The sequence below is a fragment of the Oncorhynchus nerka genome, linkage group LG4 (assembly GCF_034236695.1).
Source record: "Oncorhynchus nerka isolate Pitt River linkage group LG4, Oner_Uvic_2.0, whole genome shotgun sequence".
NCBI lineage: Eukaryota > Metazoa > Chordata > Actinopteri > Salmoniformes > Salmonidae > Oncorhynchus > Oncorhynchus nerka.
The window spans coordinates 21,991,209-22,017,546 of NC_088399.1; positions in this window are offsets into that span (position 1 = coordinate 21,991,209).

Genomic DNA, 26,338 nt, shown 5'->3' on the forward strand with positions numbered 1-26,338 from the left:
GTACATTATAATTATTGCGCTAGCTAAGAGTCACACACCATATGTAGCCGTTCACTGGTGGGCAGCTTCGTCATGCCCCTCTTTCCTCAACTTTTTAATTACGCTAACAGACACATTGTTGCTCGTTGGAAATTTGTTGTCCTTCTGTATACTCCATGCCAAACTGAGAAGGGGATCGTTGATATGTCGGTTTAAAACAGCTCTGAGTCCAGCATAGCATTCATGTTTCCCACTGAACGATACAAGTCCCGTAGAATGACATACAGCTTTGTTTTGTTGTATTCCTAAACTCATACTGTATCCCTTTTCTGCACAGCAGCCAGTGAAGCAGGCAAGTGCCCACTTTGTTAGTTTCACAATGTTCTTTTCATTTTGGTTTCTCTTAACTTAATTTAAACGCTTATTTTCTACATCGGCATGTCATACTATTTTTGATGTAGCCATTTTATCGAGGTGAAAAGGCAAAATGATATAGAGGTGAAAAGGCTAACCTTCATAGTCATGGTATACGGTCTCACAGACACAGCTAAATGCTGTTTTAGCCAATTAGGATCCAGTATCCAAACTACCCAGTTTATAAACAGCTATAAGTAATGAGTGGAATTACAAACAGTCTATACTAAACAAGTTAAATGTCTTACCTGTGATTAAATGTTTTCCACAAACATAGCTACAGTACATGTAGCTCACTTGGACACCGTGTCCAAGCGTATTGGTCAGGGAGAAATCCAAATGAGTCTAATTGGAATGAATGGCATTAAAGGCATAATACTGACTTTATTTATGCAGGAAAATAAAACAAAGGCATGTGATGTATCAGAAATTGCGTTATAAAATGATTTCCAAGATAAAGTATTGTCATATAATCATTAATACAGTGATATACAGGTTTTATACAAATGTTCTTTATAAATTGGCACTAAAATATATGTAAACAGACCATGAATGTCTAAAAAAAAATATAATGGAAAGCTCAGAGTGATATTATATGATACATTATCAGCACTTGTATAAGTGTACAACTTGTATAAGTCTTGTCATCTACTGATTTGAGCCAGTGTATGGCTGTGGATTGACTGACTGCAATGTTTGAATGGAATGTTGGTATACCGTGTCACGTTCTGACCTTTATTTCCTGTGTTTTGTAATTAGTTAGTATGGTCAGGGCGTGAGTTGGGTGGGCAGTCTGTTTGTTTTTCTATGATTTGAGTATTTCTATGTTTCGGCCTAGTATGGTTCTCAATCAGAGGCAGGTGTCATTAGTTGTCTCTGATTGAGAATCATACTTAGGTAGCCCGGGTTTCACTGTGTGTTTGTGGGTGATTGTTCCTGTCTCTGTGTTTGCACCAGATAGGACTGTTTTGAGTTTTCACATTTCTTGTTTTTTTTTGTAGTCAGTTGTTCATGTGTACCTTAACGTATTAAAAAGAACCATGGACACTTACCACGACGCATATTGGTCCTCCGATCCGTTTCGCCTCTCCTCTTCAGAGGAGGAGGAAATTCATTACAGAATCACCCACCAACCAACTCGGACCAAGCGGCGTGGTAAACAGCAGCGACGACAGCAGCAGCAGCAGCAACAACAGCGGCCAGCATCACAGGACTCCTGGACATGGGAGCAGATACTGAACAGAGAGGGACCCTGGGCACAGGCTGGGGAAAATCGCCGCCCCAAAGCAGAGCTGGAGGCAGCGAAAGCTGAGCGGCGGCAATATGAGGAGCCAGCATGGCAGTGCGACAGGTACGAGAGGCAGCCCCAAATTTTTTGGGGGGTGGCACACGAGGTGTGGTACTAAGCCAGGTAGCAGACCTGAGCTCACTCCTCGTGCTTATGATAAGCAGCGCATTACTGTCCGGCGCCGCTGCCAGAGCCTCCCGCCTGTCCGGCGCCGCTGCCGGAGCCTCCCGCCTGTCCGGCGCCGCTGCCGGAGCGTCCCGCCTGTCCGGCGCCGCTGCCGGAGCCTCCCGCCTGTCCGGCGCCGCTGCCGGAGCGTCCCGCCTGTCCGGCGCCGCTGCCGGAGCCTCCCGCCTGTCCGGCGCCGCTGCCGGAGCCTCCCGCCTGTCCGGCGCCGCTGCCGGAGCGTCCCGCCTGTCCGGCGCCGCTGCCGGAGCCTCCCGCCTGTCCGGCGCCGCTGCCGGAGCCTCCCGCCTGTCCGGCGCCGCTGCCGGAGTCCCTCAGCCCAGAGGCGCCAGAGTCCCTCAGCCCAGAGGCGCCAGAGTCCCTCAGCCCAGAGGCGCCAGAGTCCCTCAGCCCAGAGGCGCCAGAGCCCCTGCCCCTCTGTCCCGAGCTGCCCCTCTGTCCAGTGGGGTCATTGAGAGGGGTGGCCATGGTGAGAAAGCCACGGAGGCGGACAATAAGGCGGACTAAGACAATGTTGAAGTGGGGTCCGCGTCCCGTGCCAGAACCGCCACCGCGGACAGACGCCCACCCAGACCCTCCCCTATAGGTCAAGGTTTTGCGGCCAGAGTCCGCACCTTTGGGGGGGGGTACTGTCACGTTCTGACCTTTATTTCCTGTGTTTTGTAATTAGTTAGTATGGTCAGGGCGTGAGTTGGGTGGGCAGTCTGTTTGTTTTTCTATGATTTGAGTATTTCTATGTTTCGGCCTAGTATGGTTCTCAATCAGAGGCAGGTGTCATTAGTTGTCTCTGATTGAGAATCATACTTAGGTAGCCTGGGTTTCACTGTGTGTTTGTGGGTGATTGTTCCTGTCTCTGTGTTTGCACCAGATAGGACTGTTTTGAGTTTTCACATTTCTTGTTTTTTGTAGTCAGTTGTTCATGTGTACCTTAACGTATTAAAAAGAACCATGGACACTTACCACGACGCATATTGGTCCTCCGATCCGTTTCGCCTCTCCTCTTCGGAGGAGGAGGAAATTCATTACATACTGGCAGTTCATTTGGAAATAAAATGTATGGAATCACTCCTCTAAAACTGTCTGGCTAGCTAGCTAACAAACATACAGTGCAGATAATTTCTTTAAAATCTTACACTCAAACTCTCCTTCCAGACTCACATTAAGCATCTCCAATCCAAAATTAAATCTTGAATCGGCTTCCAATTTCGCAACAAAGCATCCTTCACTCATGCTGCCAAACATACCCTCGTAAAACTGACCATCCTACCGATCCTCGACTTCGGCGAAGTCATTTACAAAATAGCCTCCAACACTCTACTCAACAAATTGGATGCAGTGTATCACAGTGCCATCCGTTTTGTCACCAGAGCCCCATATACTACCCACCATTGCGACCTGTATGCTCTCGTTGTCTGGCCCTCGCTTCATAATCGTCGCCAAACCCACTGGCTCCAGGTCATCTACAAGTCTCTGCTAGGTAAAGCCCCACCTTATCTCAGCTCACTGGTCACCATAGCAGCACCCACCCGTGGCACGTGCTCCAGCAGGTATATCTCACTAGTCGCCCCCAAAGCCAATTTCTGTAATGTCGTCTGTGTAGCTGGTGTAGAGGAGTCAGGCGCAAGACAGCAGAAATGAATAAATAAACGTATTTTACTCAAAATAGACAAATGCAATACAAAGTAAGCGAGCCCACATAAACGGACCGTATTACATAAAATCAATCACTCACAAACAAACATGGAGTGTTTAATAATGAACTAGTAATTGGGGAATTTAACCTCTTAGAGCTCCCCCTCTATACTGCCCCTGTTGGAGAAAGTGCGTGCCCATAGTAAACTGAAAATATTTTCCCCCAAAATTGCTAATATATGCATATAAAAAATATTATCGAATAAAAAACACTCTAAAGCTTCTAAACCCGTTTAAATTTTGTCTCTATGTAAAGCAGAACTCTCAGGGCATGCATTCTCCCAAATGCTATCTTGTCATGGAAAAAGTTGGCCCAACTTTGACGTCATCTCACACGCACTTCCCAAACAGCTACCGCTCTGGGAACAGTCTGTAGGTGTTCAGCGCGAAGGGTCTTCTCATTGTGAGAATCGCACGCTCACGGGAGTTTGAGCCAAGCGAAAAAAAAGGTGACTGTTAGGCGCGCTCTGGCCAGGTGATGTCTTCCATTCAGGATCGATTAAACAACGTGTGTGTTTCTGTTCGTCCTCACGATTTCTGTGCACCTTTATAACATGTTAAAGCTTAATTATGAACATAGTTTGACAAGTTTACTCGACATATAATATATCATTTCGACGTTTTGGTGCGCATCCACTTGAATTTTGCCTACATTTCAACCGAAATGTGGCTATTTTGAGAACCGAAAGACACAGACTTGAAAACTAAACGCTGGTTTGGTAAGTATAATCCCTTCCAGGTCTTCTGATGGAAGAACAGCAAAGGTAAGGGAATATTTATGTGGTAATTTTGGGTTTCTGTCGACTCCAAGATAGAGTAGCCATAATGATACCTTTGGAGCGCCGACTCCTAGTATAGCCTAGTGAACGCAACCTGTAACGTTAAAAATAAATGTAACACAGCGATTGCATTTAGAAGAAGTGTATCTTCCTATACATATGTAAAACATGCATATTTAGTCAAAGTTTATGATGTGTATTCCTTGTTAGCTGACGTTATTACCGAACTCGGGTACGACCCGGAGGACGAGGCGCAGGGCGATCCAGATGGAGACGGTGGAACTCTCGCAGCAACGAAGGGTCCAAGACGTCCTCCACTGGCACCCAGCATCTGTCCTATGTGATGATGTGTGGGCCCAATAGATCAAACGGTCGCGGACAGCAGACGGAACATACAGGCGCCCAGCGGGACACTGGGGGGGAGTGGGCTCTGTGCGTAACGCCCGCTCAATGTCCGCGTCCAGCTCCCACACCACCGGTGCCACCAGGCAAGAGGCCGGAAGTATGGGAGTGTTATCCATGGACCGCTCCTCTGTGTCATACATCCGGGACAGTGCATCTGCCTTAGCGTTCTGGGAACATGGTCTGTAGGACAGAGTGAAAACAAAATGGGTAAAGAACATGGCCCACCTTGCCTGGCGAGGGATCAGTCTCCTCGCCGCCCAGATGTACTCCAGATTGCAGTGGTCAGTCCAGATGAGAAAAGGGTGTTTAGCCCCCTCAAGCCAATGTCTCCACGCCTTTAGAGCCTACAGCTCCCGGTCCCCCACATCATAGTGTTGCACCGCCGGGCTGATCTTCTTCGGAAAGAAAGCATAGGGGTGGAGCACTGAGAGAGCACAGCTCCTATCCCAGCCTCGGACGGGTCCACCTCCACTATGAACGTGAAAGAGGGATCCATATGAGCCAGCACAGGAGCCGAGGTAAACAGAGCCTTCGGATGACCAAAAGCCCTGTCCACCTCAGCCGACCACTGCAGTCGCACAGGTCTCCCCTTCAGCAGTGAGGTAATGGGAGCTGCTACCTGTCCAAATCACCGGATAAACTTCCGGTAGTAGTTGGCAAACCCTCAAAGTGGAAATGCGATACCCTAGGAAGGAGACGGACTGTTGGAAGAACAGACATATCTCAGCCTTGACATACAGGTCATGCTCCAACAGTCGACCAAGCACCCTGCGCACCAGGGACACATGCTCGGCGCGTGTGGCAGAGTATATCAGAATGTTGTCGATATACACCACTACACCCTGCCTGTGCAGGTCCCGGAAAATCTCGCCAACAAAGGCCTGGAAGTCTGATGGAGCATTCACTAACCCTTACGGCATGACGAGATACTCATAGTGCCCTGAGGTGGTACTAAATGCCGTCTTCCACTTGTCCCCCTCCCGGATATGCACCAGGTTGTAAGCGCTCCTGAGATCCAATTTTGTGAAGAAGTGCACCCCGTGCATTGACTCTATCGCACTGGCGATGAGAGGCAGCGGGTAGCTGTACCTCACAGTGATCTGATTGATACCTCGATAGTCAAAACCCCCATCCTTCTTCTTCACAAAAAAATAAACTCGAGGAGGCAGGTGAAGTGGAGGGCTGAATGTATCTCTGCCCCAGGGATTCAGAGACATATGTTTCCATAGCCTCCGTCTCCTCCTGTGACAGAGGATACACGTGGAGGAGGAGTCAGGTGCAGGACAGCAGATATGAGTAAATAAACGTATTTTACTCAAAATAGACAAATACAATACAAAATAAGCGAGCCCACATAAACGGACCGTATTACATAAAAACAATCACTCACAAACAAACATGGGGGAACAGAGGGTCAAACAATGAACAAGTAATTGGGAATTGAAACCAGGTGTGTAAGACAAAGACAAAACAAATGGAAAATGAAAAGTGGATCGGCGATGGCTAGAAGGCCGGTGATGTCGACCGCCGAACGCCGCCCGAACAAAGAGAGGGACCAACCTCGGAAGTTGTGACAACTCCTACCTTTGGTCGCCTTTCCTTCCAGTTCCAATGACTGGAACGAACTGCAAAAATCTCTGAAGCTGGAGACTAATATCTCCCTCACTAGCTTCAAGCACCAGCTGTCAGAGCAGCTCACAGATCACTGCACCTGTACATAGCCCATCTGTAATATAGCCCATCCAACTACCTCATTCCTATACTGTATGCATTTATTTATCTTGCTCCTTTGCACCCCAGTATCTCTACTTGCACATTCATCTTCTGCACATCAATCACTACAGTGTATAATTGGTATATTGTAATTACTTCGCCACCATGGCCTATTTATTGCCTTACCTCCCTTATCTTAGCTCATTTGCACACACTGTATATACATTTTTTCTACTGTATTATTGACTGTATGTTTGTTTATTCCACATGTGACTGTGTTGTTGTATGTGTCGAACTGCTTTGCTTTATTCTTGGCCAGGTCTCAGTTGTAAACGAGAACTTGTTCTTAACTAGCCTATCTGGTTAAATAAATAAAAACAAAACACTATCTTATCACAGCACTGCCAAACCATGGTTGACCAACTCCCTGACCAAAATGGCTGAGCCCTATCCCATCATAAGAAGGTTCATGTAAGGCTAATACTACATTGAATATATTACCTGAAAGAGGTAGGCTAGGACATCTACAGTTGAAGTCGGAAGATTACATACACCTTAGCCAAATATATTTAAGCTCCGTTTTTCCCCATGTACAGTTGCAAACCGTGGTCTGGCTTTTTTATGGAGGTTTTGGAGCAGTGGCTTCTTTCTTGCTGAGCGGCCTTTCAGGTTATGTCGATATAGGACTAATTTAACTGTGGATATAGATATTTTGTACCTGTTTTCCTCCAGCATCTTCACAAGGTCTCTAGGAGACAGAATGTGTCTGGTACGATGGTTGCTTGGTTCCATGGTGTTACAATCTTATTCTAAAATGTATTAAATATGTGTGCAAAGGTGTTACAAATAGAAACAGAAACACCTTATTTACATAAGTATTCAGCCCCTTTGCTATGAGACTCAACATTTAGCTCAAGTGCATCCTGTTTCCATAGATCATCCTTGAGATGTTTATACAACTTGATTGGAGTCCACTTGTGGTAAATTCAGTTGATTGGACATTTGGAAAGGCAGACACATGTCTATATAAGGTCCCGTAGTTGACAGTGCATGTCAGATCAAAAACCAAGCCATGAGGCTGAAGGAATTGTCCGTTGAGCTCTGAGACAGGATTGTGTCGAGGCACAGATCTGGGGAAGGGTACCAAAGCATTTCTGCAGCATCGAAGGTCTACAACAAGACAGTAGCCTCCATCATTCTTAAATGGAAGACTCTTCATAGAGCTGGCCGCCAGGCCAAACTGAGCAATCGGGAGAGAAGGGCCTTGATCAGAGAGGTGACCAAGAACCCTATGGTCATTCTGACAGAGCTCCAGAATTCCTCTGTGGAGATGGGAAAACCTTCCAGAAGGATAACCATCTCTGCAGCACTCCACCAATCAGGCCTTTATAGTAGAGTGGCCAGACGGAAGCCACTTCTCAGTGAAAGGCACATGACAGCCCGCTTGGAGCTTGCGAAAAGGCACCTAAAGGACTCTCAGACCATGAGAAACAAGATTATCTGGTCTGATGAAACCAAGATTGAAATCTTTCGCCTGAATGCCAAGCGTTACATCTGGAGGAAACCTGGCACCAATCCTAAGGTAAAGCATGGTGCTGGTATCATCATGCTGTGGGGATGTTTTTCTTTTCAGTGGCAGTGATTGGGGGACTAGTCAGGATCGAGGGAAAGATGAACAGAGCAAAGCACAGAGCGATCCTTGATGAAAACCTGCTCCCGAGAACTCAGGACCTCAGACTGGGATGAAGGTTCACCTTCCAACTGGAGAATTAATCTAAGCACACAGCCAAGACAACACAGGAGTGGCTTCGGGACAAGTCTCTGAATGTCCTTGAGTGGCCCAGCCAGAGCCTGGACTTGAACCCAATTGAACATCTCTGGAGAGACCTGAAAATTGTTGTGCAGCGACACTCCCCATCCAACCTGACAGAGCTAAACTCCACAAATACAGGCGAGCCAAGCTTGTAGCGTCATCCCCAAGAAGACATGAGACTGTAATCTCTAGCTCTTAAATATAATGGCAAAATTTAGATTTCCACCTAAATAGACATCCCCAAAAATAACTGCTATTCATGTGTAATTACATGTTTCTGACATGCAAACATTTGGTATATTTGGGAAGAGGACATCTGGGAGATTATGAGGAAATTATCAGAAGATAGATAGGAGTTACATAGTTCAGAATACACAAGATCAAGCACACACAAAATAACAATTACACAACAATTGTATTGTTTTTTATTCATTTTTCTTTCATTAACAAATTATACATGAATTAGTGATGACTAGAGCTGGAAACACAATCAGATGGCTTCCACAACAAGTGAACAATATCAGAAAAAGTTTGGGATTGATAGACCTAACAACTAGAAAAGGGCAGATGTTTTAGTATGTTGTGTCAGGTGTGATCACTGAACGTTTCCAAGTCTCTGAGTCAGGTAGCAATAGTTTGCATTACACATAAAAGGTTCTAGGACCAGGTCAACTCCATATCCCTTATCTTATTAGCTACAAGACTGTCAAGGTGCCATAGTAGCCAATCCCCTTTGTAATGGATGCCTACAGCGTATAAGCAGGCAACATCACATTTTTGATGTGCAAAGATATAGTCACTAAGTGGACATTCGATGTTGCCATTAAGTCATACATCATCAGATAACATTGGCAATAGGCTATATTTGTTACTAACCTAATTATTAATTTCCTGTTTGGTGAAAACGTGTAAAATAAACATTTTGACTCTCGGGGCTGGTGATCAATAACGGTAGGTCACAGGCAGACAAATAAGATATCATATCCTCATGATCTGTGGAGTCCCGGCTTTCGGTGTGTATCAATGTATTCCGTGTTTATTTTTTTAATGCTTCACAGCACTAACCGAAATGTAGGTAGCAGCCATCTTGAAATGATGTCATCGGCTCGGCCTGCCCTTATAAATCCTTATGCCCATATATGGTAGTAAGGCACACCATAGATTTGAAGGCACCGATCAATAGCCAAGATACTCCGCTTTCCTTAGACACCCTGCTTTTGCAGATAGAGGCTACTGTTCTCATACCAGACTGCATTGACTAACAAAAATCAAATAGGGTCCCCAAATATGGGGACTTAACATTTAAGAGGTTTTAAGAAAGTACTGAGTAAATGGTCAGAATACTTATTTAAATGTGATATTTCAGTTTTATTGTTTTAATATATTTGAAAATGTTTCTAAAAACCTGTTTTTGCTTTGTTGTTATGGGGTATTGTGTGTAGATTGATAAGGGGAAAAAACTATTTAATCCATTTCAGAATGAAACGTAACAATATTCGATTGTTAGGCTGTTTTCATCTTTACAATAAAAAAATAAGGTGACCCCGGAATGCCAGATGGAGAATTGTGTAAATTAGAAGCACCTTCAGTCCTTATATAACTGTAGCATAGGCTCTGCTGCAGAAAATGTAAGTCTACCTGTCACAAGTAAAAAAAGATGTGCTGTCTGTTCCTACCCTGAGCATTGATGATTAGTCATGCAGATCTCAGAGAGAAGGCCGTAGAGAAGCCAGATTTAAACATCGCATATCATTTAACAGTTCAAGTTCACGTCATGCTGTTCATACAAATAATTTATTATAATAGATCTGTTTCTCGCAGTTTGTTAATACAAATAATGGAGTGGTTTTGGGCGTTAAATGTCAGTAATTCTTGGTAACCGCTATTCAACCCTAGCGTAACTCATAGTAACCAACATGGTGATGTGTCATAACTTATTCATAGCTCATGTGTCCATAACTTCATGAAAGACCAAATGTTCAGTTCAGAGTGTTAAATAATCTTCATTGTTGATCCTGTATAATTAAATGATCCCAAGGACTTGCTTTTATTTCTTCAAGTTAGCAGCACCTGAGATACTAAAAAGAGGGTCAATGGAGCTAACCTGATCTAAAGGGTCAATGGAGCTAACCTGATCTAAAGGGTCAATGGCGTTAACCTTGTCTAAAGGGTTATTGGTGCTAACCTTGTCTAAAGGGTCAATGGAGCTCACCTGATCTAAAGGGTCAGTGATGCTAACCTTGTCTAAAGGGTCAATGGAGCTAACCTTGTCTAAAGGGTCAATGGAGCAAACCTTGTCTAAAGGGTCAATGGAGCAAACCTTGTCTAAAGGGTCAATGGTACTAACCTTGTCTAAAGTCTCAATGGCACTAACCTTGTCTAAAGGGTCAGTGGAGCAAACCTTGTCTAAAGGGTCAGTGGAGCTAACCTTGTCTAAAGGGTCAGTGGAGCAAACCTTGTCTAAAGGGTCAGTGGAGCAAACCTTGTCTAAAGGGTCAGTGGAGCAAACCTTGTCTAAAGGGTCAATGGAGCTAACCTTGTCTAAAGGGTTATTGGTGCTAACCTTGTCTAACGTCTCAATGGTACTAACCTGATCTAAAGGGTCAGTGGTTGTAAGTCGCTCTGGATAAGAGCGTCTGCTAAATGACTTAAATGTAAATGTAAATGTGCTAACCTTGTCTAAAGGGTCAATGGAGCAAACCTTGTCTAAAAGGTTCAATGGTACTAACCTTGTCTAAAGTCTCAATGGTACTAACCTTGTCAAAAGTATCAATGGTGCTAACCTTGAATGGTGCTAACCTTGTCTAAAGGTTCAATGGTACTAACCTTGTCTAAAGGTTCAATGGTACTAACCTTGTCTAAAGGGTCAATGGTACTAACCTTGTCTAAAGTCTCAATGGTACTAACCTTGTCAAAAGTATCAATGGTGCTAACCTTGAATGGTGCTAACCTTGTCTAAAGGTTCAATGGTACTAACCTGATCTAAAGGGTCAATGGAGCTAACCTGATCTAAAGGGTCAATGGCGCTAACCTTGTCTAAAGGGTTATTGGTGCTAACCTTGTCTAAAGGGTCAATGGAGCTCACCTGATCTAAAGGGTCAGTGATGCTAACCTTGTCTAAAGGGTCAATGGAGCTAACCTTGTCTAAAGGGTCAATGGAGCAAACCTTGTCTAAAGGGTCAATGGAGCAAACCTTGTCTAAAGGGTCAATGGTACTAACCTTGTCTAAAGGGTCAATGGAGCTAACCTTGTCAATGGTAGCTAACCTTGTCTCAATGGCACTAACCTTGTCTAAAGGGTCAGTGGAGCAAACCTTGTCTAAAGGGTCAGTGGAGCAAACCTTGTCTAAAGGGTGGAGCAACCTTGTCTGGAGCAAACCTTGTCTAAAGGGTCAACCTTGTCAATGGAGCTAACCTTGTCTAAAGGGTCAATGGTGTACTAACCTTGTCTAAAGTAAATCAATGGTGCTAACCTTAAAGAATGGTGCTAACCTTGTCTAAAGGTATCAATGGTGCTAACCTTGTCTAAAGGGTGCTAACCTTGTCTAAAGGTTCAATGGTACTAACCTTGTCTAAAGGTTCAATGGTACTAACCTTGTCTAAAGGGTCAATGGAGCTAACCTTGTCTAAAGGGTCATTGGAGCTAACCTTGTCTAAAGGGTCAATGGAGCTAACCTTGTCTAAAGGGTCAATGGAGCTAACCTTGTCTAAAGGGTCAATGGAGCTAACCTTGTCTAAAGGGTCAATGGAGCTAACCTTGTCTAAAGGGTCAATGGAGCTAAACTTGTCTAAAGGGTCAATGGTGCTAACCTTGTCTAAAGTCTCAATGGTACTAACCTTGTCTAAAGTCTCAATGGAGCTAACCTTGTCTAAAGGGTCAATGCTAACCTTGTCTAAAGGGTCAGCTAACCTTGTCTAAAGGGTCAATGGTACTAACCTTGTCTAAAGTCTCAATGGGTCTAAAAGTGGAGCAAACCTTGTCTAAAGGGTCAGTGGAGCAAACCTTGTCTAAAGGGTCAGTGGAGCAAACCTTGTCTAAATGGAGCTAACCTTGTCTAAAGGGTCAATGGAGCTAACCTTGTCTAAAAAGCCTTGTCTAAAGGGTCAATGGAGCTAACCTTGTCTAAAGGGTCAATGGTACTAACCTTGTCTAAAGTCTCAATGGTACTAACCTTGTCTAAAGGGTCAATGGAGCTAACCTTGTCAAGGGTCAGTGGAGCTAACCTTGTCTAAAAATGGTGCTAACCTTGTCTAAAGGGTCAATGGAGCAAACCTTGTCTAAAGGGTCAATGGAGCTAACCTTGTCTAAAGGGTCAATGGTACTAACCTTGTCTAAAGTCTCAATGGTACTAACCTTGTCAAAAGTATCAATGGTGCTAACCTTGAATGGTGCTAACCTTGTCTAAAGGTTCAATGGTACTAACCTTGTCTAAAGGTTCAATGGTACTAACCTTGTCTAAAGGGTCCTAACCTTGTCTAAAGGGTCAATGGCGCTAACCTTGTCTAAAGGGTCAATGGTGCTAACCTTGTCTAAAGGGTCAATGGAGCTAACCTTGTCTAAAGGGTCAATGGAGCTAACCTTGTCTAAAGGGTCAATGGAGCTAACCTTGTCTAAAGGGTTAATGGTGCTAACCTTGTCTTGTCAATGGAGCTAACCTTGTCTAAAGGGTCAATGGAGCTAACCTTGTCTAAAGGGTCAATGGAGCTAACCTTGTCTAAAGGGTCAATGGAGCTAACCTTGTCTAAAGGGTCAATGGAGCTAACCTTGCTAACCTTGTCTAAAGGGTCAGTGGAGCAAACCTTGTCTAAAGGGTCAATGGAGCTAACCTTGTCTAAAGGGTCTATGGTACTAACCTTGTCTAAAGTCTCAATGGCACTAACCTTGTCTAAAGGGTCAGTGGAGCAAACCTTGTCTAAAGGGTCAATGGAGCAAACCTTGTCTAAAGGGTCAATGGAGCAAACCTTTCTAAAGGGTCAATGGAGCTAACCTTGTCTAAAGGGTCAATGGAGCTAACCTTGTCTAAAGGGTCAATGGAGCTAACCTTGTCTAAGGGTCTCAATGGTACTAACCTTGTCTAAAGGGTCAATGGGCTAACCTTGTCTAAAGGTTCAATGGAGCTAACCTTGTCTAAAGGGTCAAGGGTCTAAAGGGTGGACCTTGTCTAAAACCTTGTCCTAAAGGGTCAATGGTGCTAACCTTGTCTAAAGGGTCAGTGGAGCTAACCTTGTCTAAAGGGTCAATGGAGCTAACCTTGTCTAAAGGGTCAACCTTGTCTAAAGTGCTAACCTTGTCTAAAGGGTCAATGGAGCTAACCTTGTCTAAAGTCTCAATGGTACTAACCTTGTCAAAAGTATCAATGGTGCTAACCTTGAATGGTGCTAACCTTGTCTAAAGGTTCAATGGTCACTAACCTTGTCTAAAGGGTTCAATGGTAGCTAACCTTGTCTAAAGGGTCAATGGAGCTAACCTTGTCTAAAGGGTCAATTCAACCTTGTCTGGTGGAGCTAACCTTGTCTAAAGGGCTCAATGGAGCTAACCTTGTCTAAAGGGTCAATGGTACTAACCTTGTCTAAAGGGTCAATGGAGCTAACCTTGTCTAAAGTCTCAATGGGCTAACCTTGTCTAAATGGTGCTAACCTTGTCTAAAGGTTCAAACTAACCTTGTCTAAAGGGTCAATGGAGCTAACCTGTCTAAAGGGTCAGTGGTGCTAACCTTGTCTAAAGGGTCAATGGAGCTAACCTTGTCTAAAGGGTTATTGGTGCTAACCTTGTCTAAAGGGTCTAACCTTGTCTAAAGGGTCAATGGAGCTAACCTTGTCTAAAGGGTCAATGGAGCTAACCTTGTCTAAAGGGTCAATGGAGCTAACCTTGTCTAAGGGTCAATGGAGCTAACCTTGTCTAAAGGGTCTCAATGGTAGCTAACCTTGTCTAAAGGGTCAATGGAGCTAACCTTGTCTAAAGGGTCAATGGAGCAAACCTTGTCTAAAGGGTCAATGGAGCAAAACCTTGTTAAAGGGTCAATGGTACTAACCTTGTCTAAAGGTCAATGGACTAACCTTGTCTAAAGGGTCTAACCTTGTCTAAAGGGTCAGTGCTAACCTTGTCTAAAGGGTCAGTGGAGCTAAAATGGAGCTAACCTTGTCTAAAGGGTCAATGGTGCTAACCTTGTCTAAAATGGTGCTAACCTTGTCTAAAGGTTCAATGGTACTAACCTTGGTCAATGGTACTAACCTTGTCAAAAGTATCAATGGTGCTAACCTTGTTGTCAATGGTGCTAACCTTGTCTAAAGGTTCAATGGTACTAACCTTGTCTAAAGGGTCAATGGTACTAACCTAAAGGGTTCAATGGTACTAACCTTGTCTAAAGGGTCAATGGAGCTAACCTTGTCTAAAGGGTTAGTGGATGTCTAAAGGGTCAATGGAGCTAACCTTGTCTAAAGGGTCAATGGAGCTAACCTTGTCTAAAGGGTCAATGGTGCTAACCTTGTCTAAAGGGTCAATGGAGCTAACCTTGTCTAAAGGGTCAATGGAGCTAACCTTGTCTAAAGGGTCAATGGAGCTAACCTTGTCTAAAGGGTCAATGGTACTAACCTTGTCTAAAGGGTCAGTCAAACCTTGTCTAAAGGGTCAATGGAGCAAACCTTGTCTAAAGGGTCAATGGTAGCTAACCTTGTCTAAAGTCTCAATGGCACTAACCTTGTCTAAAGGGTCAGTGGAGCAAACCTTGGAGCTAAAGGGTCAATGGAGCTAAACCTTGTCTAAAGGGGTGGAGCAACCTTGTCTAAAGGGTCAGTGGAGCTAACCTTGTCTAAAGGGTCAATGGAGCTAACCTTGTCTAAAGGGTCAATGGAGCAAACCTTGTCTAAAGGGTCTCAGTGGAGCAAACCTTGTCTAAAGGGTCAATGGGCTAACCTTGCTAAAGGGTCAATGGAGCTAACCTTGTCTAAAGGGTCAATGGAGCTAACCTTGTCTAAAGGGTCAATGGTAATAACCTTGTCTAAAGTCTCAATGGAGCTAACCTTGTCTAAAGGGTCAATGGCGCTAACCTTGTCTAAAGGGTCAATGGAGCTAACCTTGTCTAAAGGGTCAGTGGAGCTAACCTTGTCTAAAGGGTCAGTGGAGCTAACCTTGTCTAAAGGGTCAGTGGAGCTAACCTTGTCTAAAGGGTCAATGGTGCTAACCTTGTCTAAAGGTTCAATGGTACTAACCTTGTCTAAAGTCTCAATGGTACTAACCTTGTCAAAAGTAAATGGGCTCAATGGTGCTAACCTTGTCTAAAGGTTCAATGGAGCTAACCTTGTCTAAAGGGTTCAATGGTAGCTAACCTTGTCTAAAGGGTCAATGGTCAATGGTCAATGGCTAACCTTGTCTAAAGGGTCAATGGTTAACCTTGTCTAAAGGGTCAATGGAGCTAACCTTGTCTAAAGGGTCAATGGTGCTAACCTTGAATGGTGCTAACCTTGTCTAAAGGTTCAATGGTACTAACCTTGGTCTCAATGGTACTAACCTTGTCTAAAGGGTCTAACCTTGAATGGTGCTAACCTTGTCTAAAGGGTCAATGGTACTAACCTTGTCTAAAGGGTCAATGGAGCTAACCTTGTCTAAAGGGTCAATGGTGTCTAACCTTGTCTAAAGGGTCAATGGAGCTAACCTTGTCTAAAGGGTCAATGGAGCTAACCTTGTCTAAAGGGTCAATGCTAACCTTGTCTAACCTTGTCTAAAAAGTCTTGTCTAAAGTCTCAATGGCACTAACCTTGTCTAAAAATGGCACTAACCTTGTCTAAAGGGTCAGTGGAGCAAACCTTGTCTAAAGGGTCAGTGGAGCAAACCTTGTCTAAAGGGTCAGTGGAGCAAACTTTGTCTAAAGGGTCAGTGGAGCAAACCTTGTCTAAAGGGTCAATGGAGCTAACCTTGTCTAAAGGGTCAATGGTACTAACCTTGTCTAAAGTCTCAATGGCACTAACCTTGTCTAAAGTCTCAATGGCACTAACCTTGTCTAAAGGGTCAATGGAGCAAACCTTGTCTAAAGGGTCAGTGGTGCTAACCTTGTCTAAAGGGTCAATGGAGCTAACCTTGTCTAAAGGGTCAATGGTACTAACCTTGTCTAAAGGGTCAATGGAGCTAACCTTGTCTAAAGGGTTATTGGTGCTAACCTTGTCTAAAGTCTCAATGGTACTAACCTTGTCAAAAGTATCAATGGTGCTAACCTTGAATGGTGCTAACCTTGTCTAAAGGTTCATTGGTACTAACCTTGTCTAAAGGTTCAATGGTACTAACCTTGTCTAAAGGGTCAATGGTACTAACCTGATCTAAAGGGTCAATGGCGCTAACCTTGTCTAAAGGGTTATTGGTGCTAACCTTGTCTAAAGGGTCAATGGAGCTCACCTGATCTAAAGGGTCAGTGGTGCTAACCTTGTCTAAAGGGTCAATGGAGCTAACCTTGTCTAAAGGGTTATTGGTGCTAACCTTGTCTAAAGGGTCAATGGAGCTAACCTTGTCTAAAGGGTCAATGGAGCTAACCTTGTCTAAAGGGTCAATGGAGCTAACCTTGTCTAAAGGGTCAATGGTAATAACCTTGTCTAAAGTCTCAATGGAGCTAACCTTGTCTAAAGGGTCAATGGAGCAAACCTTGTCTAAAGGGTCAATGGTACTAACCTTGTCTAAAGTCTCAATGGCACTAACCTTGTCTAAAGGGTCAGTGGAGCAAACCTTGTCTAAAGGGTCAGTGGAGCAAACCTTGTCTAAAGGGTCAGTGGAGCAAACCTTGTCTAAAGGGTCAATGGAGCTAACCTTGTCTAAAGGGTCAATGGAGCAAACCTTGTCTAAAGGGTCAATGGTACTAACCTTGTCTAAAGGGTCAATGGTACTAACCTTGTCTAAAGTCTCAATGGCACTAACCTTGTCTAAAGTCTCAATGGCACTAACCTTGTCTAAAGGGTCAATGGAGCTAACCTTGTCTAAAGGGTCAATGGAGCTAACCTTGTCTAAAGTATCAATGGAGCTAACCTTGTCTAAAGGGTCAATGGAGCTAACCTTGTCTAAAGTATCAATGGTGCTAACCTTGAATGGTGCTAACCTTGTCTAAAGGTTCAATGGTACTAACCTTGTCTAAAGTCTCAATGGTACTAACCTTGTCAAAAGTATCAATGGCGCTAACCTTGTCTAAAGGTTCAATGGTACTAACCTTGTCTAAAAAGGCTAACCTTGTCAATGGTGCTAACCTTGTCTAAAGTATCAATGGTGCTAACCTTGAATGGTGCTAACCTTGTCTAAAGGTTCAATGGAGCTAACCTTGTCTAAAGGGTCTAACCTTGTCAAAAGTATCAATGGTGCTAACCTTGAATGGTGCTAACCTTGTCTAAAGGGTCAATGGTACTAACCTTGTCTAAAGGTTCAAACTAACCTGTCTAAAGGGTCAGTGGTGCTAACCTTGTCTAAAGGGTCAATGGAGCTAACCTTGTCTAAAGGGTCAATGGTGCTAACCTTGTCTAAAGGGTCAATGGAGCTAACCTTGTCTAAAGGGTCAATGGAGCTAACCTTGTCTAAAGGGTCAATGGAGCTAACCTTGTCTAAAGGGTCAATGGTAGCTAACCTTGTCTAAAGGGTCAATGGTCAACCTTGGGGTCAATGGACTAACCTTGTCTAAAGGGTCAGTGGAGCAAACCTTGTCTAAAGGGTCAATGGAGCAAACCTTGTCTAAAGGGTCAATGGTACTAACCTTGTCTAAAGTCTCAATGGCACTAACCTTGTCTAAAGGGTCAAGTGGAGCAAACCTTGTCTAAAGGGTCAGTGGAGCAAACCTTGTCTAAAGGGTCAGTGGAGCAAACTTTGTCTAAAGGGGTGGAGCAAACCTTGTCTAAAGGGTCAATGGAGCTAACCTTGTCTAAAGGGTCAATGGTACTAACCTTGTCTAAAGTCTCAATGGTACTAACCTTGTCTAAAGTCTCAATGGCACTAACCTTGTCTAAAGGGTCAATGGAGCTAACCTTGTCTAAAGGGTCAATGGAGCTAACCTTGTCTAAAGGGTCAGTGGTGCTAACCTTGTCTAAAGGGTCAATGGAGCTAACCTTGTCTAAAGGGTCAGTGGTGCTAACCTTGTCTAAAGGGTCAATGGTGCTAACCTTGTCTAAAGGGTTATTGGTGCTAACCTTGTCTAAAGGTCAATGGTAGCTAACCTTGTCTAAAATGGTGCTAACCTTGTCTAAAGGGTCAATGGAGCTAACCTTGTCTAAAGGGTCAATGGAGCTAACCTTGTCTAAAGGGTCAATGGAGCTAACCTAAAGGGTTGTCTAAAGGGTCAATGGTAGCTAACCTTGTCTAAAGGGTCAATGGAGCAAACCTTTGGAGCAAACCTTGTCTAAAGGGTCAATGGTAGCTAACCTTGTCTAAAGTCAATGGAGCTAACCTTGTCTAAAGGGTCAATGGAGCAAACCTTGTCTAAAGGGTCAATGGAGCAAACCTTGTCTAAAGGGTCAATGGAGCAAACCTTGTCTAAAGGGGTCAAACCTTGTCTAAAGGGTCAGTGGAGCTAACCTTGTCTAAAGGGTGGAGCAAACCTTGTCTAAAGGGATGGCTAACCTTGTCTAAAGGGTCAATGGTACTAACCTTGTCTAAAGTCTCAATGGTACTAACCTTGTCTAAAGTCTCAATGGCACTAACCTTGTCTAAAGGGTCAATGGAGCTAACCTTGTCTAAAGGGTCAGTGGAGCTAACCTTGTCTAAAGGTTCAATGGTACTAACCTTGATCTAAAGGGTCAAGCTAACCTTGTCTAAAGGGTCAATGGTGCTAACCTTGTCTAAAGTCAATGGTGCTAACCTGAATGGTGCTAACCTTGTCTAAAGGTTCAATGGTACTAACCTTGTCTAAAGTCTCAATGGTACTAACCTTGTCAAAAGTATCAATGGTGCTAACCAATGGTGCTAACCTTGTCTAAAGGTTCAATGGTCTAACCTTGTCTAAAGGGTCAATGGTACTAACTTGTCTAAAGGGTCAGTGGTGCTAACCTTGTCTAAAGGGTCAATGGAGCTAACCTTGTCTAAAGGGTTCAATGGTGCTAACCTTGTCTAAAGGGTCAATGGAGCTAACCTTGTCTAAAGGGTCAATGGAGCTAACCTTGTCTAAAGGGTCAAAGCTAACCTTGTCTAAAGGGTCAATGGAGCTAACCTTGTCTAAAGTCTCAATGGTACTAACCTTGTCTAAAGGTCAGTGGAGCAAACCTTGTCTAAAGGGTCAATGGAGCAAACCTTGTCTAAAGGGTCAATGGTACTAACCTTGTCTAAAGGTCAATGGCACTAACCTTGTCTAAAGGGTCAGTGGAGCAAACCTTGTCTAAAGGGTCAATGGAGCTAACCTTGTCTAAAGGGTCAATGGAGCTAACCTTGTCTAAAGGGTCAATGGAGCTAACCTTGTCTAAAGGGTCAATGGTGCTAACCTTGAATGGTGCTAACCTTGTCTAAAGGTTCAATGGTACTAACCTTGTCTAAAGTCTCAATGGTACTAACCTTGAATGGTGCTAACCTTGTCTAAAGGTTCAATGGTACTAACCTTGTCTAAAGGTTCAATGGTACTAACCTGATCTAAAGGGTCAATGGCGCTAACCTTGTCTAAAGGGTCATTGGTGCTAACCTTGTCTAAAGGGTCAATGGAGCTAACCTTGTCTAAAGGGTCAGTGGTGCTAACCTTGTCTAAAGGGTCAATGGAGCTAACCTTGTCTAAAGGGTCAATGGAGCTAACCTTGTCTAAAGGGTCAATGGAGCTAACCTTGTCTAAAGGGTCAATGGTACTAACCTTGTCTAAAGTCTCAATGGTACTAACCTTGTCTAAAGGGTCAATGGAGCAAACCTTGTCTAAAGGGTCAATGGAGCTAACCTTGTCTAAAGGGTCAATGGTACTAACCTTGTCTAAAGTCTCAATGGCACTAACCTTGTCTAAAGGGTCAGTGGAGCAACCTTGTGGTCAGTGGAGCAAACCTTGTCTAAAGGGTCAGTGGAGCAAACCTTGTCTAAAGGGTCAATGGAGCTAACCTTGTCTAAAGGGTCAATGGAGCTAACCTTGTCTAAAGGGTCAATGGAGCTAACCTTGTCTAAAGGGTCAATGGAGCAAACCTTGTCTAAAGGGTCAATGGAGCTAACCTTGTCTAAAGGGTCAATGGAGCAAACCTTGTCTAAAGGGTCAATGGTAGCTAACCTTGTCCTCAATGGTACTAACCTTGTCTAAAGTCTCAATGGCACTAACCTTGTCTAAAGTCTCAATGGCACTAACCTTGTCTAAAGGGTCAGTGGAGCAAACCTTGTCTAAAGGGTCAGTGGAGCTAACCTTGTCTAAAGGGTCAGTAAACCTTGTCTAAAGGGTCAGTGGTGCTAACCTTGTCTAAAGGTCAATGGTGGAGCTAACCTTGTCTAAAGGGTCAATGGTACTAACCTTGTCTAAAGTCTCAATGGTACTAACCTTGTCAAAAGTATCAATGGTGCTAACCAATGGTGCTAACCTTGTCTAAAGGTTCAATGGTACTAACCTTGTCTAAAGGGTCAATGGACTAACCTTGATCTAAAGGGTCAATGGAGCTAACCTTGTCTAAAGGGTCAGTGGTGCTAACCTTGTCTAAAGTATCAATGGTGCTAACCTGAATGGTGCTAACCTTGTCTAAAGGTTCAATGGTACTAACCTTGTCTAAAGGGTCAATGGTACTAACCTTGTCTAAAGGGTCAATGGTGCTAACCTTGTCTATCAATGGGCTAACCTTGAATGGTGCTAACCTTGTCTAAAGGTTCAATGGTGCTAACCTTGTCTAAAGGGTCAATGGAGCTAACCTTGTCTAAAGGGTCAATGGAGCTAACCTTGTCTAAAGGGTCAATGGAGCTAACCTTGTCTAAAGGGTCAATGGAGCTAACCTTGTCTAAAGGGTCAATGGAGCTAACCTTGTCTAAAGGGTCAATGGAGCTAACCTTGTCTAAAGGGTCAATGGGTCTAAAGTCTCAACTAACCTTGTCTAAAGTCTCAATGGCACTAACCTTGTCTAAAGGGTCAGTGGAGCAAACCTTGTCTAAAGGGTCAGTGGAGCAAACCTTGTCTAAAGGGTCAGTGGAGCAAACTTTGTCTAAAGGGTCAGTGGAGCAAACCTTGTCTAGGAGCAAACCTTGTCTAAAGGGTCAATGGAGCTAACCTTGTCTAAAGGGTCAATGGTACTAACCTTGTCTAAAGTCTCAATGGCACTAACCTTGTCTAAAGTCTCAATGGCACTAACCTTGTCTAAAGGGTCAGTGGAGCAAACCTTGTCTAAAGGGTCAGTGGTGCTAACCTTGTCTAAAGGGTCAATGGAGCTAACCTTGTCTAAAGGGTCAATGGTACTAACCTTGTCTAAAGGGTCAATGGTACTAACCTTGTCTAAAGTCTCAATGGTACTAACCTTGTCAAAAGTATCAATGGTGCTAACCTTGAATGGTGCTAACCTTGTCTAAAGGTTCATTGGTACTAACCTTGTCTAAAGTTTCAATGGTACTAACCTTGTCTAAAGGGTCAATGGTACTAACCTGATCTAAAGGGTCAATGGCGCTAACCTTGTCTAAAGGGTTATTGGTGCTAACCTTGTCTAAAGGGTCAATGGAGCTCACCTGATCTAAAGGGTCAGTGGTGCTAACCTTGTCTAAAGGGTCAGTGGTGCTAACCTTGTCTAAAGGGTTATTGATGCTAACCTTGTCTAAAGTGTCAATGGAGCTAACCTTGTCTAAAGGGTCAATGGAGCTAACCTTGTCTAAAGGGTCAATGGAGCTAACCTTGTCTAAAGTCTCAATGGTACTAACCTTGTCTAAAGGGTCAGTGGAGCAAACCTTGTCTAAAGGGTCAATGGAGCAAACCTTGTCTAAAGGGTCAATGGTACTAACCTTGTCTAAAGTCCCAATGGCACTAACCTTGTCTAAAGGGTCAGTGGAGCAAACCTTGTCTAAAGGGTCAGTGGAGCAAACCTTGTCTAAAGGGTCAGTGGAGCAAACCTTGTCTAAAGGGTCAATGGAGCTAACCTTGTCTAAAGGGTCAATGGAGCAAACCTTGTCTAAAGGGTCAATGGTACTAACCTTGTCTAAAGGGTCAATGGTACTAACCTTGTCTAAAGTCTCAATGGCACTAACCTTGTCTAAAGTCTCAATGGCACTAACCTTGTCTAAAGGGTCAGTGGAGCAAACCTTGTCTAAAGGGTCAGTGGAGCTAACCTTGTCTAAAGGGTCAGTGGAGCAAACCTTGTCTAAAGGGTCAGTGGTGCTAACCTTGTCTAAAGTATCAATGGTGCTAACCTTGAATGGTGCTAACCTTGTCTAAAGGTTCAATGGTACTAACCTTGTCTAAAGTCTCAATGGTACTAACCTTGTCAAAAGTATCAATGGTGCTAACCTTGAATGGTGCTAACCTTGTCTAAAGGTTCAATGGTACTAACCTTGTCTAAAGGTTCAATGGTACTAACCTGATCTAAAGGGTCAATGGCGCTAACCTTGTCTAAAGGGTTATTGGTGCTAACCTTGTCTAAAGTATCAATGGTGCTAACCTTGAATGGTGCTAACCTTGTCTAAAGGTTCAATGGTACTAACCTTGTCTAAAGTCTCAATGGTACTAACCTTGTCAAAAGTATCAATGGTGCTAACCTTGAATGGTGCTAACCTTGTCTAAAGGTTCAATGGTACTAACCTTGTCTAAAGGTTCAATGGTACTAACCTGATCTAAAGGGTCAGTGGTGCTAACAATGTCTAAAGGGTCAATGGAGCTAACCTTGTCTAAAGGGTTATTGGTGCTAACCTTGTCTAAAGGGTCAATGGAGCTAACCTTGTCTAAAGGGTCAATGGAGCTAACCTTGTCTAAAGGGTCAATGGAGCTAACCTTGTCTAAAGGGTCAATGGAGCTAACCTTGTCTAAAGGGTCAATGGTAATAACCTTGTCTAAAGTCTCAATGGTACTAACCTTGTCTAAAGGTCAGTGGAGCAAACCTTGTCTAAAGGGTCAATGGAGCAAACCTTGTCTAAAGGGTCAATGGTACTAACCTTGTCTAAAGTCTCAATGGCACTAACCTTGTCTAAAGGGTCAGTGGAGCAAACCTTGTCTAAAGGGTCAGTGGAGCAAACCTTGTCTAAAGGGTCAGTGGAGCTAAAGGGTCTTGTCTAAAGGGTCAATGGAGCAAACCTTGTCTAAAGGGTCAATGGAGCTAACCTTGTCTAAAGGGTCAATGGTACTAACCTTGTCTAAAGTCTCAATGGCACTAACCTTGTCTAAAGGGTCAATGGACTAACCTTGTCTAAATGGTGCTAACCTTGTCTAAAGGGTCATTGGTAGCTAACCTTGTCTAAAGGGTCAATGGAGCTAACCTTGTCTAAAGGGTCAGTGGTGCTAACCTTGTCTAAAGGGTCAATGGTGCTAACCTTGTCTAAAGGGTCAATGGAGCTAACCTTGTCTAAAGGGTCAATGGAGCTAACCTTGTCTAAAGGGTCAATGGTGCTAACCTTGTCTAAAGTCTCCTTGTCTAAAGGGTCAATGGTGCTAACCTTGTCTAAAGGGTCAATGGAGCAAACCTTGTCTAAAGGGTCAATGGAGCTAACCTTGTCTAAAGTCTCAATGGTACTAACCTTGTCTAAAGTCTCAATGGTACTAACCTTGTCTAAATGGGCTAACCAATGGAGCTAACCTTGTCTAAAGGGGTCTAACCTTGTCTAAAGGTTCAATGGCTAACCTTGTCTAAAGGGTCAATGGTACTAACCTTGTCTAAAGTCTCAATGGTACTAACCTTGTCAAAAGTATCAATGGTGCTAACCTTGAATGGTGCTAACCTTGTCTAAAGCGTCAGTGGTGCTAACCTTGTCTAAAGGGTCAATGGAGCTAACCTTGTCTAAAGGGTCAATGGAGCTAACCTTGTCTAAAGGGTCAATGGTACTAACCTTGTCTAAAGTCTCAATGGTACTAACCTTGTCAAAAGTATCAATGGTGCTAACCTTGAATGGTGCTAACCTTGTCTAAAGGTTCATTGGTACTAACCTTGTCTAAAGGTTCAATGGTACTAACCTTGTCTAAAGGGTCAATGGTACTAACCTGATCTAAAGGGTCAATGGCGCTAACCTTGTCTAAAGGGTTATTGGTGCTAACCTTGTCTAAAGGGTCAATGGAGCTAACCTTGTCTAAAGGGTCAATGGTGCTAACCTTGTCTAAAGGGTCAATGGTGCTAACCTTGTCTATGCTAACCTTGTCTAAAGGTCAATGGAGCTAACCTTGTCTAAAGGGTCAATGGAGCTAACCTTGTCTAAAGGGTCAATGGTACTAACCTTGTCTAAAGGGTCAATGGTACTAACCTTGTCTAAAGGGTCAGTGGAGCAAACCTTGTCTAAAGGGTCAATGGAGCAAACCTTGTCTAAAGGGTCAATGGTACTAACCTTGTCTAAAGGGTCAATGGCACTAACCTTGTCTAAAGGGTCAGTGGAGCTAACCTTGTCTAAAGGGTCAGTGGAGCAAACCTTGTCTAAAGGGTCAGTGGAGCAAACCTTGTCTAAAGGGTCAATGGAGCTAACCTTGTCTAAAGGGTCAATGGAGCAAACCTTGTCTAAAGGGTCAATGGTACTAACCTTGTCTAAAGGGTCAATGGTACTAACCTTGTCTAAAGTCTCAATGGCACTAACCTTGTCTAAAGTCTCAATGGCACTAACCTTGTCTAAAGGGTCAGTGGAGCAAACCTTGTCTAAAGGGTCAGTGGAGCTAACCTTGTCTAAAGGGTCAGTGGAGCAAACCTTGTCTAAAACCTTGTCTAAAGGGTCAGTGGTGCTAACCTTGTCTAAAGTATCAATGGTGCTAACCTTGAATGGTGCTAACCTTGTCTAAAGGTTCAATGGTACTAACCTTGTCTAAAGTCTCAATGGTACTAACCTTGTCAAAAGTATCAATGGTGCTAACCTTGAATGGTGCTAACCTTGTCTAAAGGTTCAATGGTACTAACCTTGTCTAAAGGTTCAATGGTACTAACCTGATCTAAAGGGTCAATGGCGCTAACCTTGTCTAAAGGGTTATTGGTGCTAACCTTGTCTAAAGGGTCAATGGAGCTAACCTTGTCTAAAGGGTTATTGGTGCTAACCTTGTCTAAAGGGTCAATGGAGCTAACCTTGTCTAAAGGGTCAATGGAGCTAACCTTGTCTAAAGGGTCAATGGAGCTAACCTTGTCTAAAGGGTCAATGGTACTAACCTTGTCTAAAGTCTCAATGGGTAGCTAACCTTGTCTAAAGGGTCAATGGAGCAAACCTTGTCTAAAGGGTCAATGGACTAACCTTGTCTAAAGTCTCAATGGTGCTAACCTTGTCTAAAGGGTCAATGGAGCAAACCTTGTCTAAAGGGTCAGTGGAGCAAACCTTGTCTAAAGTGGGTCACCTTGTCTGGTCAGTGGAGCAAACCTTGCTAACCTTGTCTAAAGGGTCAATGGAGCTAACCTTGTCTAAAGGGTCAATGGTGCTAACCTTGTCTAAAGGGTCAATGGTAATAACCTTGTCTAAAGTCTCAATGGAGCTAACCTTGTCTAAAGGGTCAGTGGAGCAAACCTTGTCTAAAGGGTCAATGGAGCTAACCTTGTCTAAAGGGTCAATGGTGCTAACCTTGTCTAAAGGGTCAATGGAGCTAACCTTGTCTAAAGGGTCAATGGAGCTAACCTTGTCTAAAGTCTCAATGGTACTAACCTTGTCAAAAGTATCAATGGTGCTAACCTTGAATGGTGCTAACCTTGTCTAAAGGTTCAATGGTACTAACCTTGTCTAAAGTTTCAATGGTACTAACCTTGTCTAAAGGGTCAATGGTACTAACCTGATCTAAAGGGTCAATGGCGCTAACCTTGTCTAAAGGGTTATTGGTGCTAACCTTGTCTAAAGGGTCACCTGTCTAAAGGGTCAGTGGTGCTAACCTTGTCTAAAGGGTCAATGGTGCTAACCTTGTCTAAAGGGTTCATTGGTGCTAACCTTGTCTAAAGGGTCAATGGAGCTAACCTTGTCTAAAGGGTCAATGGAGCTAACCTTGTCTAAAGGGTCAATGGAGCTAACCTTGTTGTCAATGGTACTAACCTTGTCTAA